The sequence below is a fragment of the Microtus pennsylvanicus genome, chromosome X (genome assembly GCF_037038515.1).
Source record: "Microtus pennsylvanicus isolate mMicPen1 chromosome X, mMicPen1.hap1, whole genome shotgun sequence".
NCBI lineage: Eukaryota > Metazoa > Chordata > Mammalia > Rodentia > Cricetidae > Microtus > Microtus pennsylvanicus.
This window is the reverse complement of record NC_134601.1, coordinates 109892476-109911646: the sequence shown is the minus strand read 5'-3', so window position 1 is coordinate 109911646 and position 19171 is coordinate 109892476. Positions and strand designations below refer to the sequence as shown.

The following is a 19171-nucleotide window of genomic DNA, read 5'->3' as shown; positions in this document are numbered from 1 at the left end:
CTACTTCCTGGTAGTTTTGCCCTAGGGAGCAAGACTTTATTAACATATGGACATTGGAGTATTTTCCCAATGCTATTGGCATGCAGTACACACAGAAGGTGGGGATACACCATCTTACATTGCCACTCGGAGAAACTGCTTCATGCTGAACAGACTGGGCAGGATCCCTACAATAAGATATGTATATGCAGCCAACTCCTGTTTATTATAAGCAAGGAGTCGAGGGACTCTGAATGAGGTCAGAACTCTGGCAGCATGCACAGGTAGACTGGTAATGCTAGGGCTCAGATAGGAAGCCAGGCATCTGACTGTCATGTGGTTTCCCAGGCTATCTTTCCTTTGCTGTTCTGATTTATGCTAAGTGTAAACTATAGATTTGATGTTGTATAATTAATTGCCTGTTGTTAAGGAATGTGTATGTGTGTGAGGGGGCTGATTGGTAGAATGTTTGCCTAGCATTCACAAAACCCTGAGTTCAGTCCTCAGGCCCTCATAAAGCTGGGTGTGGGGTACATACTTAGAATCCTAACATGTATTCCCATCACTTGGGAGTTGGAGGCAGGAGGCCATTCCTTGCCCACATGACAAATTACGAGACAGCATAAGCTACATGAATACCTGCCCCCAAAGAAAACAAAGAAGACTGGGACATGACTCAGTGTATAAAGCCTTTGTACAAATGTGAGGGTTAGTATTTGATTCCACATAACCATAATAATCATAAATACTGGGTGGTTATAAAAGCAGCCCACCTGTGATTTTAGCTATCAGAAAGAAGAAATGGCATCCTCAAAGCAAATTGGCTAGCTAAACCAGGCTATATTTCAGAGCTCTGGGTTCAGCTGATAGACACTGCCTCAATAAGGAGGAGTGCCATTGAGAAAGACATCCAGTGCCAACCTCTGGTCTCCACATTCATCACCGTACATGTGCACATGCACCCCCGACAGGTTGGCATGCATACCCACATGCATGTACACTACACATACATAAAGATTTTTAAAACTACCAGTAAGCATTAAAGGCAAAGATAGAACAAGCCCCTAGGCCCTGCCCCTGCAATTTGCTTTAGAGTGCACAGGCCCTGTGTTGCAGCATTACCATGGCGAGGTAAAGAGGGATAGCTGAGCAGTACCTCTTTGTCCTTGTCTTTAACAAACATCGCTTAGACAGCAACTGGAAAGTCAATTTGGTATAGCAGTCTGGGCAACCTCCGACTAGACAATTGGATCATGACAAAAAGATTTTGACTTATTTGTTAAAAGCTACAAGAGAATTTTTAAAATTCCTATTGGATAATCCCTATCCACTGTCGGTCACATACCCTGGAGGAAGCTTTGGTCTCTGGAGAGACAAAATTGTAGGTATGGTCATTAGTAATACGTGCAGGTCTAGGTGTTGGGATTGACTTTCTCAATTGTGCCAAGCTGGCACAGACAGAAGGGAGCACAGATCCACAGAGGGCTAAAACAGTGCTGTGTTAATGCCGTGTAGAACTAGGCACTGTAATAAAACAAGTGATTCCCTGTGCATCAGTACAACTGGGACTCCTGTGGCAGAAGACAGGGCTGGTCTTGGCATGGAGAATGCTGCTGGCATTGTCAGACTGATTTTTCCATTTGTTTGAGATACTGCACATTATTGTAGTGTTTCTCCCCCTGACGAAGGCAGATCAGCTTGCCAAACGAACAACACTGATAATAATTATCATACTAGAAGAAACTGCACTACTTAGAAATGAAGCCTGTTCATGTACTGCTTGGCAGAAACTGAAAAGTAGCATTTGACAATTATGTCAGCCAGGTAGTAAGATGGTTATGCGAGAATTGAAACTGAAATCATTCAGAAAATAAGCGTTCTGGAAAACCACAAGTTCCCAGGAGATGTGGGCATTATTGGATATGCAGTTCCATGAAGCAAAAGCCAGTGGCATTATGTGTTGCTTACAGGTGTAGATACTCTTTCAAAAACAAGGATTTGACTCTTGTTTTTTTTAGACAGGGTTTCTCTGTGTATCCCTCCTAGCTGTTCTGGAACTCACTCAGTAGTCCAGGCTGACCTTGAACTCACAAAGATCCTCCTGCCTCTACCTCCCAAGTGCTGGATTAAAGGCGTGCACCACCACCACCTGGCAAATTTGACTTTTTTAATAATTAAAATGTAGTTGACTGGAATAGCAAGCCACAACATTTTAATCAAGTGTTATTCTCCGAATGCCAAATATCAGGACAGAGTCAGTTTGTTGGGCACCACAGATTGTTTCTGCATGCAAGGAAGGGATCCAAAGCCTGCTCTATTTTCTCTTTAAGAGTACTTAGGGAAGAAAAGATCAGGGATCAGTGACTGAGATGCAGGTGTCTTTTTCCTTTACAGTGTAAAAGTCCAACGTCTGTGTTGGGGAGTCCAGCTGCATGTTGTGTGTCAGGAGTCTTTGTGTGTTGATGCTGAAAAAACCCTTTCACTGGGTATGCTGCGTAGTAGCAAAGAGCTATAGCACATGGTATGAGTTGCCTGCTATTTAATAGGTAGGTGATTTCCTAGAACACTAGCCTGATCATTTGAGCATGTCGCAGGCACAGAAGTACCTCTTTCATCCTGGATTTGGAATGGTCTTCAACCACCTTGATGAAGAAAAGGACTAGGGAGGTAATTCCTGAAGGAGATACAATCATTAGGGAATGCTTTAAGAAGATTCATATGCCATATGTTTCCTTTTTTAAAAATTTGGGGTGTATGTGTGCATGTTCATGTGTGTGCGGGTACTCATGTGCATGTACATTTTGAGGCCAGAGGATAAACTTGCTCAGAAATGATGACAAGGTCTCATTGGCCTGGAGATTTCCAAGTGGATGCTGAGGATGGAACGTGGGTCGTCATGCTTACAAGGCAAGAACTTTACCAGTTGAGCTAGATAGACTCTTCTCACTCGTGTTTGTAGTTTTGATGTGTGCTGAGAGCCCTTAGGGCCTGTCTAATGTTTAGAGAGATGGCTCACTGGGTAATGGCACCTATTGCCAAACATGAAGACCTGAGTTCTGGGACCCACGTGGTGGAAGGAGAGAATGTACTCCTAAAAGTTGTTCTTTCATTCACACATGCATAGTCCCTCCTCCCTCACAAAATAAATAAGTAAAATTAAAATTAAAACTGTAAGAACCCTCTTTAAGTTCTGGGGAGATGGATAATTATGCTTGGTTGATGTACAAGCATGAACATTCATTGACTTCTGATTCTAGCACCCATGTAAAAAGCTAGGCATGACTTTCCATGCCTGTACCCTGCCTGGTCTGTGGAAGTTAGAGACAGGAAGATTGGGTATTGCTGACTGCCATCCTAGCTCTAGGTTCACTGAGACTTTCAGTCTCAAGGGAATAAAGTGCAGAATGATAAAACAGGTCACCTGGTGTCTTCCTTCGGTCTTTGTGAACACATAGCTCCACACACGTGTGCATTCACCACACCCGCATCCTCCTCCTGCAATCTTCCTCTGGTCTTTATAAACACATAGCTCCACACACATGTGCAATCAGCACATTCCCATCCTTCTGCTCTCCTTAACCCTATCCTTAAAAAAAGCAAATTTATGTTATATATGAGTCTTACCTGTGTGTTAGTGTCTGTTTATGTGCATGTGTGTGCTGCTGCCTGTGGAGGCCAGAGGAGGGCATTGGATCCTCTGGAGCTGGAGTTATAGGCTATTGTGAGGGGCACCTTTTGTGGGTTAAGGGAATTGAACATAGGTCCTTTGTGGTAGTATGCTGTTAACCACTGAACTAGCTATCTTTCCGGTCCTTTATCCTATCTGTGAGTGAGTGTTTGTGTTGTTTTAGCTGTTCCCACTTTGAGAAATTAAGAACCATAAAGAACAGTTGCAACATCCAGGTGTTTAGAAATTGCCCATAACTGAACTAAAACTTTTAAAACCCCTTTCATATGCTGTATTTGTTCAAAAGCAATTTCATTTTACCTTCTCCAAAGTTCATCTGAGTGTATCCAATTTCCTTGTCTATCTGTACATTCTCTTCTTATGGTCTGTATGTGGATGATTTATTGTGTTTCTTGAATAAAAAGGGAACAGAAGCCTGGGCTTGGTGCCATATGTCTTAGTTCCAGCTCTTGAGGAGGTGGAGACAGAGAAACAGTAATTCAAAACCAGCCTCAGATATAGAGTGAGTGAGGCTGGTCAGGGTTATTGGAGACACTGTCTTAAAAAATAGGTGAGTGACACAGCTCAGGGAATCCTGCAGAGTTTGTAAGAACCAGAGGGGTGGAAGACACCAGGAGAACAAGGTCCTCTGAAACAACTAAGCAAGTGCTTCTAGAGACTGAAACTGCAAAGGCCTACACTGGCCTGCATCAAAGTTCTCTGTGTAGATGTTACAGCTTTCAGCTTGACATTTTTAAGGGACTCCTGACTATGAGAATGAGTGGGTCTCTGACTCTTGTGCCTGTTCTTGATACTCTTTTCCTCCTGTTGGGTTGTCATGTCCAACTCCAATATGATAGTTTTTGCTTTATCTTATTATATTTTATTTTGTTGTGCTTTGTTGTTATCTCTTAGAAGTCTGTTCTTTACTAATGAGAGGCAGAAAGGGAGTGGATCCAGAGGGGAGGGGAGGTTGGGAGGAACTGGGAGGAGTAGAGAGAGGGGAAACTATAATCAGGATATATTATGTAATAAAGGAATCTATTTTCAATAAAAGAAAAACATAGGTTGTCAGACAGATATTATGGAATAAGAAATACTAAGTTTTGAAAAAAAATGCATATCCTTTAAATTACACGGTTTAGGGCCCTTCTTTCCAGTAAAAGTTTATTCAAAAATGAATGAATGAATGAATGGATAGATAGATACATAAAAATAAGTAGGACATTAGTTTGCACTTTGTTTCAGATGGTGCAGAATAGTAGGACTTTGGCCTGTACACTGTGAGGCTTCTTAGGAGGGTGGCACAAGTGAAGGACATTGTGTCTTTCAGCAGAATCTTGGCAAGGCCTACAAATACTTGTGGTTGTCACATCTTAGAGGTGCTGCAGGCATCTGATGGGCAGAGTCTCTGGAGGCTTCTAAACACCCTCCTGTTTAGACAGACAGACTTCAAGGACAGAGGGTGCTCTGCCAAATGCCAGGAATGCTCATATAAGTACAGATGTCCTGCAGTATCTCTACTGGCTCCATGTTTCTGTAAGGTTTGTCAGGTGGAATTTCACCTTGGGGAGGGCCAAGACCCTGGCCTGGTAAACATGGAGGGAACAATAGACTGCTTATTTGTGAAGCCCAGGCCAAGAACTGAGTGAGGTACCCACTTTGGGAGCAGAAGGGATGTAAACCACACCGACATCAAGAGAAATTATGTTAATTGAGAAATGTAATTCACTTGAGCTGTACAGTCCATCCACTTAACATGTAACATATATTTAAAAAATGTGCAGTCATGCTTACATTAGCTTATAGCAATAGTTCATTCTCTGAAAATAGTTCTCCCAGTCAGTGGCAGTTACACCTCACCCCATTGCCCCACCCCTGCCAACTTCTACACTTCTTTTGTCCCCATGTTTTTCTACTTCAGGGACTGCATAGAAGGAGAATCCTGCAGTTCTGTCTCTTTATATCAGACTTCATTCATTGCTGTATGGGGGTTCATCCTTATTGCAGTCATTGTTTAAACCTCATTTTTCTTTATTTCACACTGCTCTTCTGCTGTTAGATATATAGGCCACATTTTTTCTGTTCATGTTTGCCTGACATTTCCATCTGCTTTTTGATGTATGTATGTGTCTGTCTGTCTGTTGGTAGGGAAATTTTGGGGATAAAAGTGATAGATAAGATCATGGCCTAGCATCTGCCTGCTGGGATGGACCCAGAAGATTCCCTAACCAGAACTGATAGCAATTTTGACCTCAGGAATCTGTTTTGTTCACAGGAATCTTACTTTATCTTCTATGAGGCCCCCTGCCCCAGAGCCAGCTACAATTTAAGGAAGATAGGGGACTACTGACAAGGTGAATGGTTGTTTTAAATCATTTTTACTCTTTTATCTAGATGTAAAATATATTTCTCTTTAAATCAATTTCTAGTACTGCCCTAGTGTGTTTTCTCTCCTCCCTTCTTCTGCTATCCCTCTTCCTTTCTCTTTTCCTTCTGATCACCCCACCCCCCACCTCCAGGTTTGTTTCTTGTTCAGAACAGGCTTTCTCCTCTCCCCTTTCTTTTCTTGTTGCTGTGGATGAATCTCAGCACTTCTCATTTGCTAGCCACACACTTAGACCCTGTTTTTTTTTTTTTTTGTCTTGAACTATTTGTAAGCTGCTTTATCTCTTCACAAACTCAGCCTTCCAAATTTGACAGTTGACATTTATCTTCTCCTGTGGTGCCTGCTGGCTTTAGGACCCACTCCATGGACACCACAGCCACAGGTGTGTGAGATCTGTATGTGAAGTGATGTGGTGTCTTCATATAACCCATGCACATCTGCCTGTAGAATTTAATTCCTTTCTAGATGCCTTAACAATTCCTAGTACTGTCTTATTGAAAAGTGCTATGCAGAGTTGTTAATGGTAGTGTTTATGGGAATATTTGAGAATGTATATGCCTAGCAGACACTTCTGTAATAATTTTGATCTGTAGTTAACTATATCAGCATGCAGGGACCCACAGATAGGGAGGTAGTAAGTAGTAAGCAAGTCCTTTCAGGAGTTCTAAGTTGAAACTCTTTGAGGTTTGAAAACTTCATTTTATCCTTGCATTCTGCCATCTCCGAATAAGGGGGCCTAGAGTTAGAAAGCTTTCTACACATTACAGTCAAATAAAGACATTGTAGGCCTGAGTCTCAGGCTTTTTGAGCCAGGTCAAAGAAAGCCAGTGACCTGTCCCTAAGACAGTCTCCTTTCTCCTTTGTGCTCCCATACTGTTCTTTCCTTTTGGAGAAAAGATGATTTAGAACTTATCTGGCAGAGCAAGTACTGCTAGCAGCATGGGGACTTTTGATCTGCCCAAGAAGGACAGGACTCCAGCTTGTAGAGCCATCTCAGAGGCTGTAAGGTGGTCTCTGCCAGCTGGGTCTTGTAATTCCTAGTCCTGTGTGACTGATGATGGTGGTGGTTTCAAATTTGTATATGTATCAGCTCTTCCAAGCTACTATAGGGAGCATGGAAGAGTTTAGAAACTCAAATAGGAAACATTTTCCACTTGTAATCTGGTTAAATCAATGTGATGTGTGGTGTGTTTGGAGACAGGAGGAGACAAATGACCGTGTTCCACATATGAGTACATCTTTGCCCAAATGCTAGTCTTGTTTAGATTTTTAAGTATGGAGCCTTGACATGGGAAGCAGTGCTTTCCAGAGCGCCTGCTCAAAGACCAGAGATGAAAAGGAGTCCTGACTTGGCCCTTAGCAGCTGTTGATGATTAACACATCCCATGCAAACCAGCATAGCTTTAAAACATCTAATTCATATTTCTCTTTAAAGTGGACCAACATCCTGAATTGGACTGTTAGGAGCTACACCACTAAAAAACACAGTAGATTGGTCATTCCTGTACCCACAGCTGACATTTTGGCAAAAATATTGGAAGACTATGAATGGGTGAAATAAAACGGAGTTTCATATTCTGATTCATTTAAAATAATACCCCACCACAAATTAAGGTTAAAGAAGACATGTGGTTGTGGGTCTTCACCTTCCACCTCATTTGAAACAGGGTCTCTTTTACTGTTTCCTGTGTTGCAAGCTGCTGAGACTCAGAAAATATTGAACTAAAAATGGTTCATCTATACCTTCTTCATTTCAGTGACTCAGGTCTACTAGGCAAAATAAGGAGCTATAATTAAGATCTAGGTCAGCCCTTCTAATTCCCTACAAAATGAGGGGTCAACTTTTTCGACCATTCTCCAAGACCTGTAAACTGGTCTGGTCTCTTCTCGGGGATGTTTTGCTTCCTGGAGGACTTTTGGTAGTATCTAGAGATAAGTTGGGGGTCATGATTCAGGGAAGGGTACTTAATGAAAAAAGATCAGGAGTGTTGTAAAATGTCCTACAACACGTTCCTCATGCAAAATAATGCCCCCCAGAACAATTTCATAAGCACTGTGCCACTGTGCTTCCTTTCATATGACAAAAATCTTTCCAGACATTATATAATGCTTCCTCGGGGAGGGGGAAGATAATTACCTTGAGTTTGGAACCACCTCTCTGAACTCAAAGGCTGTAAAATCAGCTGTTACTTTCCTTCTCTTGAGTTCAGATAAGTTAAACTACATTACCAGTTGCCCTGACTTTTTGTAGGGACAGAAATCAAATTCCAGAGCTTTCTGCTTATTCTCTTTAAATGTCATTTTCCATCGCTGTGGCAAAGTAACACAGACAAAAATCCTTTACAAAAGAGAAGACTCAATGGGGGTAGGAGGATGACTCAGTCAGTAAAGTGCTTGCTGCTTAAGGATGAAGACCTGAGTTTGATTCCCAACATCCATGTAAAAGCCAGACATGATGGTACATACTTGTAATCTGAGTCCTATAGGAGTGCAGGCTGGAGTACTCCTGGGCCTTGCTGGCCGGTCTAGTCAAATTGGCAGTATCCAGATTCAGTGAGCAATCCTGCCTCAAATAGTAAGAGAGCGAGGAAGACCCTGATTGTCAACCTATATTCTCCATGTGCACGTACTCACACATACATACACACAGATACACACACACACGTACACACGCACACCAAAATGGGGGAGGGCAAGGGGGTTTATTTAGGCCCATAGGTTCAGAGATCTTAGTTTGTGGTTGTTTGGTCAGTTGTTTTGGGCTGAGGTGGGCAAAGCATTGGTGGAAGGGTGTGGAGGAGCAGAGCTGCCCACCACTTGGTGGCCAGGAGAGAGTGGGATCCTAGGTCCTGAGGGACAAGGTGTATCCTTCAGTGACAGTCTCCTAGTGACATCCTTCCTCTTGCTAAACCATACCTCTTAAAATTTCCACCATCTTCTAATAGTACCATCAATTTTGGAATCTATCAGCAGATTACCTCATTGCTGAGGGGTTAACCCTAATGATGTAGCTATTCTGCCAAGCCTACATCTGCACAATGTTGCATACCTAAGTCTTCAGAACCTATCCAAACCGTGACAGCCACTCACAGAGTCAGTTCTTGATACAATTTCTTGATCTCTCGAGATACCACCCAGGGTAGCTTTTCTGAGTAATGTTTCATTATTGTGGATGTGAATTTAAAGTTCTTAATAGCAACTGATGGCTTGTGATATATGTTCAAGGAAAAGGCATTCAAAAAGAAGGTAAGTTATATATTCTTCAGGGTGTAACAATATGTTGTGTGGCGATTTCTTCTGAGATAAACCTTTCGTCTTGGTTGGAAGCTCCTCAAGATACAGGATATTCTCAGAGGAAGTGAAACACTCCATCTTGCTGGGAACCTCTTTAAGACCATAAAATAAACAACTCACAGGCTTTAGCAACACCGACTCCCCCCAAGCCTATGTAAGCAGTAAGGGACACTGAAAGTCACTTTCAGATAAGCCTAGAAGAGTCTCAGAGCAGGTGAACCCCCTGGAATAGAGACCAGCCAAGCTGCCTGGAAGAGACAACTTTTTTTTAAACTTATTTTTATTGCTCTATAAATAATACCATTCAAAATTTCCACTTCCTCCCCTCCTCCCACTTCCCCACTCCGCTCCCTCCCTCCCCCTCCCTCCTTATAAGAGGGCAGGGTGCCCTGCCCTAAGGGAAGACCAAGGCCCTCCCCCCTCCATTCAGGCCTAGGAAGGTGTGCATCCAAATAGACTAGGATCCCAAAAAGCCAGTACATGCAGTACAGACAAATCCCAGTGCCATTATCATTGGCTTCTCAGTCTGCCCCAATTGTGAGCCCCATTCAGAGGGTCCAGTTTGATCCCATGCTCATTCAGTCCCAGTCCAGCTGGCTTTGGTGAGCTCCCATTAGATCAGGAACACTATTTCAGTGGGTGGACACACCCCTCCTGGTCCTGACTTCCTTGCTCATATTCTCCCTCCTTCTGCTCTTCAACTGGACCTTGGGAGCTCAGTCCAATGCTCCCATGTGGGTCTCTGTCTTGGAAGAGACAGACAACCTTTAACCTGCTCAGCTGCCTGTAGTTTGTGTGTGCTGTGTGCTCCAGGTTTCCAGTTTTCACGAGCTGTCACTTATACTGGGGTGCGCTTTTAGTGATGCAGCTGTGCTTAGTCATTTCTGTTCCTGTAAGTAGACCTTCACCCATATTCTTCTAAGTAATCCCAATAAAACTCATTGGTTCACTAGTATGGAATTTGGTAGTATCCTTCCTTACTTTTTTTTTTGTTGTTGGTTCCCTATCTGGATTTCATGTCTCCCCAGGACTGGTGTCAACACAGCACCTCCAAAGTAGGCTAGGTAATGTTCAGGGTAGCTCCGATTGTCTTGTGATCATACAAAACAAAATGCACATTAGAGAATGTCCCTCAATAATAGAGTAACTGTGTTGCACGTAAAAGGCCTTGGCTGGGTTTCTGGTGGGGGGATACACTGAGAGGAGTGGGGTGGGAGAGTTGTTTATTTAACTTTGTTGTGTTTGAGATATGCTGGTCTCAGACTAGTTCTGTGGCAAAAACCAATCTTGAAGACCTGAAGAATTAGGCTCCCTAGTTCCCTGTAATGGTAATAGGATCTGAAATACCTAGTTAGAAGTAATTGGTCTGAAATGATAAATTTTTGACATTGTCTCTCAAATATTCATAAAGGAAAAAGTGTAAATGAGTATAATGAGGAAGGAAGAGAACAGAGACTGAATTGAGTAGAAGACTTGAGGTTAGTCGTGTTAGAAATAAAAGAGTTAACAGTGGTAGCAAAGGAGATGAGTGTGATGGTGCACACTAATTACAGCACAGAAAGTAGAAGCAGGAGGACAGAGAAATCTAAGCTAGACTGAGCTATATAGCGAAACTCATCTTAAACAAAATGCACACATACTTTAAATATATTCACATACAGTTTTTTTTTTAATATGGGAAACAGGGCTGGGGAGTTACAGGAATGAGGACCTGAGTTCTGTCGTCAACCACATACAAAAGTCTGGCAAAATCCCAGCCAGCCCTGGGGAGGCAGAGGCAGGTAGATCCCCGAGTATCATTGGCCATCTGTCCAACGTAGCCTACCTGGATAGTGTCATGGTGATGAAAGACTCTGTCTCAGACAAGAAGAGTGGGTGATGCCTGTGCGTACACATGGATGGACAGGGACAGACATGGGGACAGACACACAGATGATGACCTATGCAGAAAAGATTTTATGAACAGTTGTGGGGCTTCAGAGCACTTACTACTTAAGAATAGAATGCTTTTGCCTTCTGTATTTTACTGATCTCTTTTTTGCAATGCTGGGGGTGAAGCCCAGGTATCTATGCATGCTAGACAAGAACTCAACTGCTCTACCTCTATCTAATATATCATATATTAGTGATATGTTTAAAAGGCTGGAATTATGGTCCTATGAATCTCCTGTTGCCTTTCCCTGTGAAATTCTGCAAGTATTTTCTCTCCCAAAGATACTAATTTAGAGCATTCTTCAATGCCATTTTGAGATCTGTCAATACCCACCACGACCACCACCCCATCACACATACATGCCTAACTTCCCACAAGGCAGAATGTATTCCAAATGCTGAAAGATAAAGACATGGGCAGAATGACTTCTCAAAGAAAATAGAATCTCTGAAATGTATGGAAAAGTTGACATCCAGCAGGCTTCAAGCCAAGGGTGGTCTTCAGGAGTGCTTTTGTAGTGTAACTTTTGGAACATCTCTAGTCCTTGGGAGTTGGGGTTTCTATTTCTTGCTGAAATGCAAGCCCTATCTTTAATCATTCAGGGCAGGCACTCTTCAACTTAGTATGGTGCTCAGATTCAATAAACCCTTTATAAGTTGAAATATTATAAAGGCACAAATGCATTTAGTTCATCAAACCTACCACACATTATAGCAGAGTGTCTTATTTGTTTTCATAAAATACGAGACTGGGTAGTTTACACAGGAGATTATTTCTTTGCAGGTTGGAAATCCAACATCACAGCATAGCAGATTGGTATCTGGTGATGTCTGCTTCCTGGTTCATTGATGGTTTCTTCTTCTTACTGTATCTTCACAAGTGGGGGTTCAGGGGGCTTTCTGGAATCTCTTAAAGCACACTAACTCCACACATAAGGCTCCATGCTTGTGACCTCATCACTTCCCCAAACCCAGTCCTTTTAGTAGTGAATGTATCACTTTGGGGATGAGGCTATAACAGGAGTTTGACCAGGTTTGGAGGTACTGTCATCTAGGCACATGGCTTTGTAGATTAGAATGAGTGTCATAGAGAATAACATTTTTCCTTTGCAACAGAAACTTGCATACCTTTCTTCTTAGATCATATCAGTAAGCACATTTGTGACCTAGCAGGTCTCTTTGGAAATACTTCTTTACAAACTGGTAAAACAAAACAAAACAGAGTCAGTATTAAACTGTGTTGTTTGCCAGCACCATGAAAATCCATGGTAATCATTTCTGAATATGTTTTAATGTAGCCAACCCAGGGCGAGTACTACAGGTGCTTTGCTGGATCCAGGAAGGGAAATGATGATTGAAATTTGTTTTCTTTATAGTATGAGTGGGGGGAATCAGCCAAAGCGCCAACATATCTCTCACCACAACACTACTAAATTAATCAGTGTACCAACCCAGTGTCTCAGGAGCCAGGACTGAGAGAGGGTCTGAAGGAAGGCAGCTTTGTAGTGAAGCCTACAAGAAAACTTCAGGCCAGTACATGCACTGCATTCTGCATGTGCTCCATGGAGCACTGTTGTATGGAGAATGATTCACGAAATACAAATTTCTGGCTGAAAAAAAATCAATCCATACAGGCAGAATTCAGAGGACGAGGAGAAGGGGACTGGCACCAAATCAGCCACCTTCACAGCTAATCTTTTCTCATAGTATGAACATGTGGATCTCCAAAGAAAGCTTCTTGTGCCACATGGATACCCCATAGAAGTCTTCAGAAGATGCAGTGAGCTGAGAGCAGGAATCTTCTCAGGAGGCTATATCCCATGGGCTTGCGTTAGACTTACTTGCACTTGTATGCTTTTTTCACGTGTGTGGGTACTTAGTATGCACATATGTGTGAAGGCTAGAGGTCAACCTCCGGTAACATTCCTCAGATTCTACCCAAGAGTAGACGAGAGTTCACACTGCCCTCAACTCAGCTGATAAAGCCACGCTGGCCTGCCAGTGAACCCAAGGTTACCCAACTCTTGGATTGTAATTCTGTGAAAACATGCCTAGCTTTTTAACTTGGTTTCTGGGACTGGAACTCTGGTTCTCATGCTTTCTCTACAAATACTCCACCAGTTCAGCTATTTATTATCTCTCCAGTCCTAGGCTTGGGTTTTTATTTCATTTCATGATTGCAAGAGGATGATGAAGCTATTTAGCTCTGGACAACTTGCACATTTATTTACTGCTGAACCTTAAGTGACAGTGTGGGATCTGCATGTACATGGAATTTTATTTTTGAGAAAACTTACCAACTGTACAGCCTAGAAGATCCTGGTCTACAGAGTGAGTTCTCAGGACAGCCAGGGCTACAGAGAGGAACCCGGTGTTGAAAAAACGAAACGAAACCAAAAAAGTTAAAGAGTTTAAAGGCTGAGGTATAGCCCAGTAGTAGAATGTTTTTAGTATGTGTGATAATGCTGAATATAAAAATAATATTTGAACTTGCTCATTTTTGTTGACTTAACACAAGCTTAGACATATCTGGGAAGAAGGAACTCCAACTGAGGAATTGCCTTCATCAGATTGGCTTACAGGCAAGTGTGTGGGGTATTTACTGATTGATTGATTGATTGATATGGGAAAACAGTCTGTTTTCTTGGTAATGCAGTTAGTTGACTTCAGGGCAGAGAAGCATTAAGGTGCAGGATCATTCCTTTCAAATCCTGGCTGTGTCTTTGAGTTCCTTACCTTGTTTTTGTACCTAAGAGCCTGGATCTCAGCATAGTTGCCCACCAATTTTCAGGTAGCTTGATGAACCTGAATAATTTTTAGCCATTTGTTGTTTTTAGTGGAAGTCTTTCTTTGAATCTTGAGACTATCCCATTGTAGAAAGCTGTGTCGTGAATGTTGAGTTATGATATGTGCACTCAGAGGAATAGCATTGACTGGGAAAGGCTTGCCTGCCTTTGAATGGTTTTGAAGTTTCTCTTTCTCACATGAGCACACACATGGGTTGCTTTTGTTCTATTTTTTGCTGGGGTGGAACTTGTCTCTTTGTGCATGTTCAGCATATGCTGTACAACTGAGTTACACCTTCAGCATGTACACATATGCAATAATACCCATACATTTTAAGCATTTTAGTTTTTGAGATTATAACATAATCACATCATATTACCTCTCCTTTTCCTCCTTCAGTTCTGCTGTACTGTCTTTCAAACTCATGCATGGTCTTATTTCTTTAGCTCTTGTTACATACATACATACACGCATGCATACATACATACATACATACATACACACATATACAGAGATATAGATATTTATTCCTAAATACATAAGTATGACCTTCTCAGTCTTTATAATATCACTTGTATGTATGTTTTCAGGGCAGACCATTTGGTATTAGTGTGCTCTTCCCTGAGAACACTATCTTGCCCTAAGTTTTTTTTCCATTGCCTGTAGTTCTTTGTTTAGGATTGAGGCCTTGTGTGCTTTCCCTTTTCCACGTTAGTGTGCCTCTTGTGTTGTCTGTGTTCAGGTCATGCTTAGGCAGCCATGTTAATGAGATTTCTTGGCTTTAGCTTCTGATATTTTTAGGCAACACAGTCTCACAGCAGTCTTCCTGGTCATCTGGCTCTTAGAATCTTTCCTCACCCCTTCCACAATGTTCACTGAGCCCTAGGCGTGGGAGTTGTATTGTAGATCTATCATTGGGATTGGGATCCATAACTCTACATTCTGATTTGATTATGGGATTTTTGTACATATATATTCTTTTTAATGGAAGGCTCTCTAGTAAATTGAGAGTGTATGCTTTATTTTTCTACTTAGTGTATACTGAGTATTGTAGTACAACTGACGAAAATTTCTTCATCTTTTTCCCATGTAGAATCTCATTGCACATAAGTTCTTACAAGATGATGTATGCTGTGTTAGATTTCTTTCATTGAAATAAATAATTTGGAATAAATCAGTTTATAAAAAGACAGATTTATTAGAGAGTTCTTCAGTTGGTTGGCACAATCACTTTGGATAAAGTCTCATGGGGTAAAGTAAAACTATGTACCTAGAGAGAGTCAGGACAAGATTGAAGTCCCATTATTCTCTCTGGGCATGCCTCTAATGGTCTAACTTCCTTCCATCCCACCTTCTAAAGGTCTTATTAGCCCCCATCTTACTTAGCATCACAGGCTGAAGGCCAACCTTTGATACATGGCATTTGGGGAATATTAAGGTAAAAACTATAATGTATGTACTTAACACACGTAATATAATGAGCTTAATACTTTTTGAAAATGTCAGGGAAGCTTTAGTCATCCTAAGTGTTATGCATTTTCATATAATTGCTTCTTATTGGATTACCCAGAAACAATAGAGCCCAGAAACTAACCACAAACCGAGGCTCAGCCTTGATTCAGAACTGAATATCTGTCTTGATCCATGTGGTCTTGGTGTTCTTGGAGCTGTTTTGTGGACAAGAAGCCCCAGTTAGAGCTCCTTGATGATACACTGGACAAATTTCCCAGTTAATGAGGATTTGTTCACCTTTCAGACAACCCAAAAGGTGGGCATGGAAGCAGGTGCCTACATTTTGCTCAGGGATGTAAGCTTCTCACTGCTTTTCTCCATGAGTCTTTCTACTTTAGAAGACATTTCAACTTTCTATAGTGCTTTATTTTGGTACTTCTGGGCTTTGGATTTCACATGCTAGGAAAGCGTTTTGCTGCCTCAGAATTTTGTGTGTGCGTGTGTGTGAATATGGAGATCAGATGTTGGTGTGGATTGTCTTCTTTGATTATGCTCCATGTTTTTCATTGAGACAGGATTTCTCACTCGAACCCAGAGCTCCTCAGTTTGGCTAGTGTAGCTAGTCAGGTTGCCTTGGAGACTTCATATTTCCATCACCTGAATGCTGGGATTACAGGTAAGCTTCAGTGCCTCCCTTGCATTTATGTGGGTTTGAACTGAAGTCTTTAAACCTGTGCAGCAAACATCTAGCCCTCAGCAGAATTTGTCTTTTGTTGATCTGAAACTCACTGAAACCTATTTTTTAAGAATAATTTTAATTTTTTCAGAATAGTACTAATAATGAACTGAATACAAAGACATGTGTATAGCTGTGGATACTAGGACTGTGAAAATAAATACCAGGGCTGTAGATATTTGGATCTGTGAAAACAAGATGCATATTTATGTGCATTGGAGTCACTAAAATTCTGAGTTCATAATTTGGTATTCAATTTCCACCAGCATATGGATGGTGGCTCTAGAGCAGTGGTTCTCAACCTTCCTAATGCTACAACTCTTTAATGCAGTTCATCGTGTTGTGGTGACCCCCAACCATAAAATTATTTTTATTGCTACTTCATAACTATAATTTTGCTGTTAAGAATCGTATTGTAATTATCTGATATGTGACCCCTGTGAAAGGATTTTTCGACCCCCTCAGAGGGGTCATTACTGACAGGTTGAGAATCACTGCTTTAGAGGCTCACAGTAGGCTATTGATGAGCTTGTGCAACAGTAAGCTTAGGTCCAGGTCCAAGGTCAAGCCCACCAGAGGGTCTGTTTGCTACCTGTAGAAATGAGTGGCCTTGAAGCATGTCGTGTCTCTGGTTGTTTTAAATCCCCAGAGTTGCTGTCATATTCTAGCCCAGACTGGAATAGGTTAGAACATACATGTCTCCCCTTTCTGGAGGCCACAGGTTATAAACATCAAGGTGTCATTGGATCCACAGGGGAAAATAACCTTCTTCCTGAGTGTCTGCCTTTCTGTGACCATTTTAAGAGGATACCATACACACTAGATTGAAGGCTTCCCCTTCTGCAGTCTAACCTCATATTCCAGATCTCTGTGTAACCTTGAGGGTGGCCTTGAATGCCTCCCAATCCTCAGATCTACTCCCTCAGTGCTGGAATTTTTACAGGCATACACCAGCATATCCAACACAAGTTCAGTTATATTTACAATGTATGTATGTATGTATGTATGTATGTATGTATGTATGTATGTATGTGTGTATGTATGTGCACCGTGTGTGGCTAATACCTGTGGAGGTCAGAAGAGGTGGAACTGGAGTTACAGATGGTTGTGAGCTGCCATGTGGGTGTTGTGAACTGAACCTGGATCTGGAAGAATGTTGATTGCCTTGGCAGGTTACTTAGTCTAGGGTTAGTAACCCGTCTGGCAGTTCAGTTATTCCAGGGTCCCGGAGAGGCACTATCTGGAAGATATGAGCTGAGAGAAAGGAAGGAGGCCATGCTAGGTTTGTCAAAGCCTCCATTTATTAGAGATGGGGTACAGCTTATATAGGGTAAGGAGTTGGGGGTGGGCACAGGGGCCTGGGCTCTTGCCGCGTGGTTCACGTTGGTCACAGGGTCCAGGAGGTTACGTTTGGTCAGGTCACCTAGGCCAGGAAGTCACGAGTTGACACACCTAGTTCTCTAGATAGTTTGGAATGTGGGGTGGGTTCTGCTAACAGATAGCTCTCCATTAACAGCCAATTTGGGTGTGGGGTAGGCTCTGTCAATAGAACGATTCCTAACACAATTAGGGGTGTGTAGTTCTCTGCAGACTCCCCAGGGTGATGGTTCCTGCAATGATTTTAGGAGGAAATTGGCTCCTGACAGAAGAACAAGTGTTCTTAACTACTGGAACCATCTCAACAATGATTCTTTTTGAAAGATGAGGTTAGATTGTGGGTGTTTGTATATAAGAGTATGTCATTTTGGGGAACCCAGTCCAACCCATAACAGTTTTCATACACCACCCCTTCCAACCCCACATTTGTTACAGATTTCAATGCTACCTATGAGACACTACAGAACAGCCAAAGGAACTCAGGCAGGTCATGTTCTGTTTTTGTAGTGAGCATGTACATAGAACAAGTTTTCTTTCCCAAGTACAATAACCCCTAAAAGGCTGTTTCTACTCCCAAGAGTAGGATCCAAGCAGCAAGGTGCAAAGCCAAACACAGATGCTGGAACTGAAGTTTGTGTCAGCCTTTACCACCAGTATTCTGGATGATACCTTTCTGAATGAAGGGTGGGTTGTGACTCAGCAAGGCATGAGTTGATGATCTGTGTTGTTGGTAAGTTTTTACCCTTTGGGGCTTTTTCAGAAATCTTCATGGTTTTATGCTTTAGGTGGGTTTTGGTCCAGGTAACTTAACAGGAGGATTCAGTGAGCTTTGGTATTGGTATGGGCTGAGAGTCTGTTCACCCCTGTATTAGTACTCAGGTCACGGACAGTTTTGTGAGGCCTTCAGCTTCTTTGTGGGAGTATGGTGGGGTGCTTTCTGAGACAGCTGACTGGGAACAGAGCTGTGATGCTCTTCCAGTGGTAGGTACAGAGGAAGAGAAGAAGCTAAAAGTGCTGACTCCAAAGACCCTTCCACAGAGTACTATGCATTTTTCTCCAAAAGAACTGATTTTTTGAGTCTTGGGTGCTAAGCTCAACATCTTTCAACACTTTTAGCTCTTTTCAGGGAAGTGTGTTATACAAACAGATGGCCTGCTGAGAAATTCTCTGTGTTTAGAAGTCTCAGGCACAGCAGGGGAGGCCTTGACCTGGGGGTTTCCTCTTAGTGCTGTTGACTTCAGATGTAAACAAGACATAGTTACCTTGGTGGTGTGTCACCAGCCATCAAGCCACAGAATGGCAAGCCCTAGAGACTCAGCTTTCAATGGCAGTATTATGGGTGGGGGATGCACCTTGCATCTTGTATGATTAGAAGCCTCAAAGAAGATCCTGCTTCATAGGGAGTCTAAGGCAGTGGGCATTTGTGCAGTCATTGGTTCTGTGATGCTGGAGACAATGACCAAATACCTCAGAAGTGTGCTTTGGAAGGAAGTTTCAATTCTGCTTCATGATACAGCATGAATCTGTAATGTAGGGCAGGGCAATAGCTTCCTTTAGT

At 42.2% G+C, this 19171-nt stretch overlaps 1 protein-coding gene across 31 annotated transcripts in view; it reads left to right on the top strand.

Moving 5' to 3' along the window:
• LOC142841479 (F-box-like/WD repeat-containing protein TBL1X) overlaps positions 1-19171 on the top strand; it is a 171692-nt gene that overhangs the window by 88516 nt on the left and 64005 nt on the right. For 16 of the 31 annotated variants that reach the window (XM_075958380.1, XM_075958373.1, XM_075958389.1 and 13 more), the window contains one exon: positions 5925-6003. The exons of 13 other annotated variants lie outside the window; for them this stretch is intronic. The gene's annotated coding sequence lies outside the window, so the exon portion shown is untranslated. Of the gene's footprint in view, positions 1-5924; positions 6004-18196; positions 18344-19171 lie in introns of those variants that run through there. 2 more of the 31 variants (XM_075958371.1, XM_075958370.1) reach the window with 1 other exon arrangement.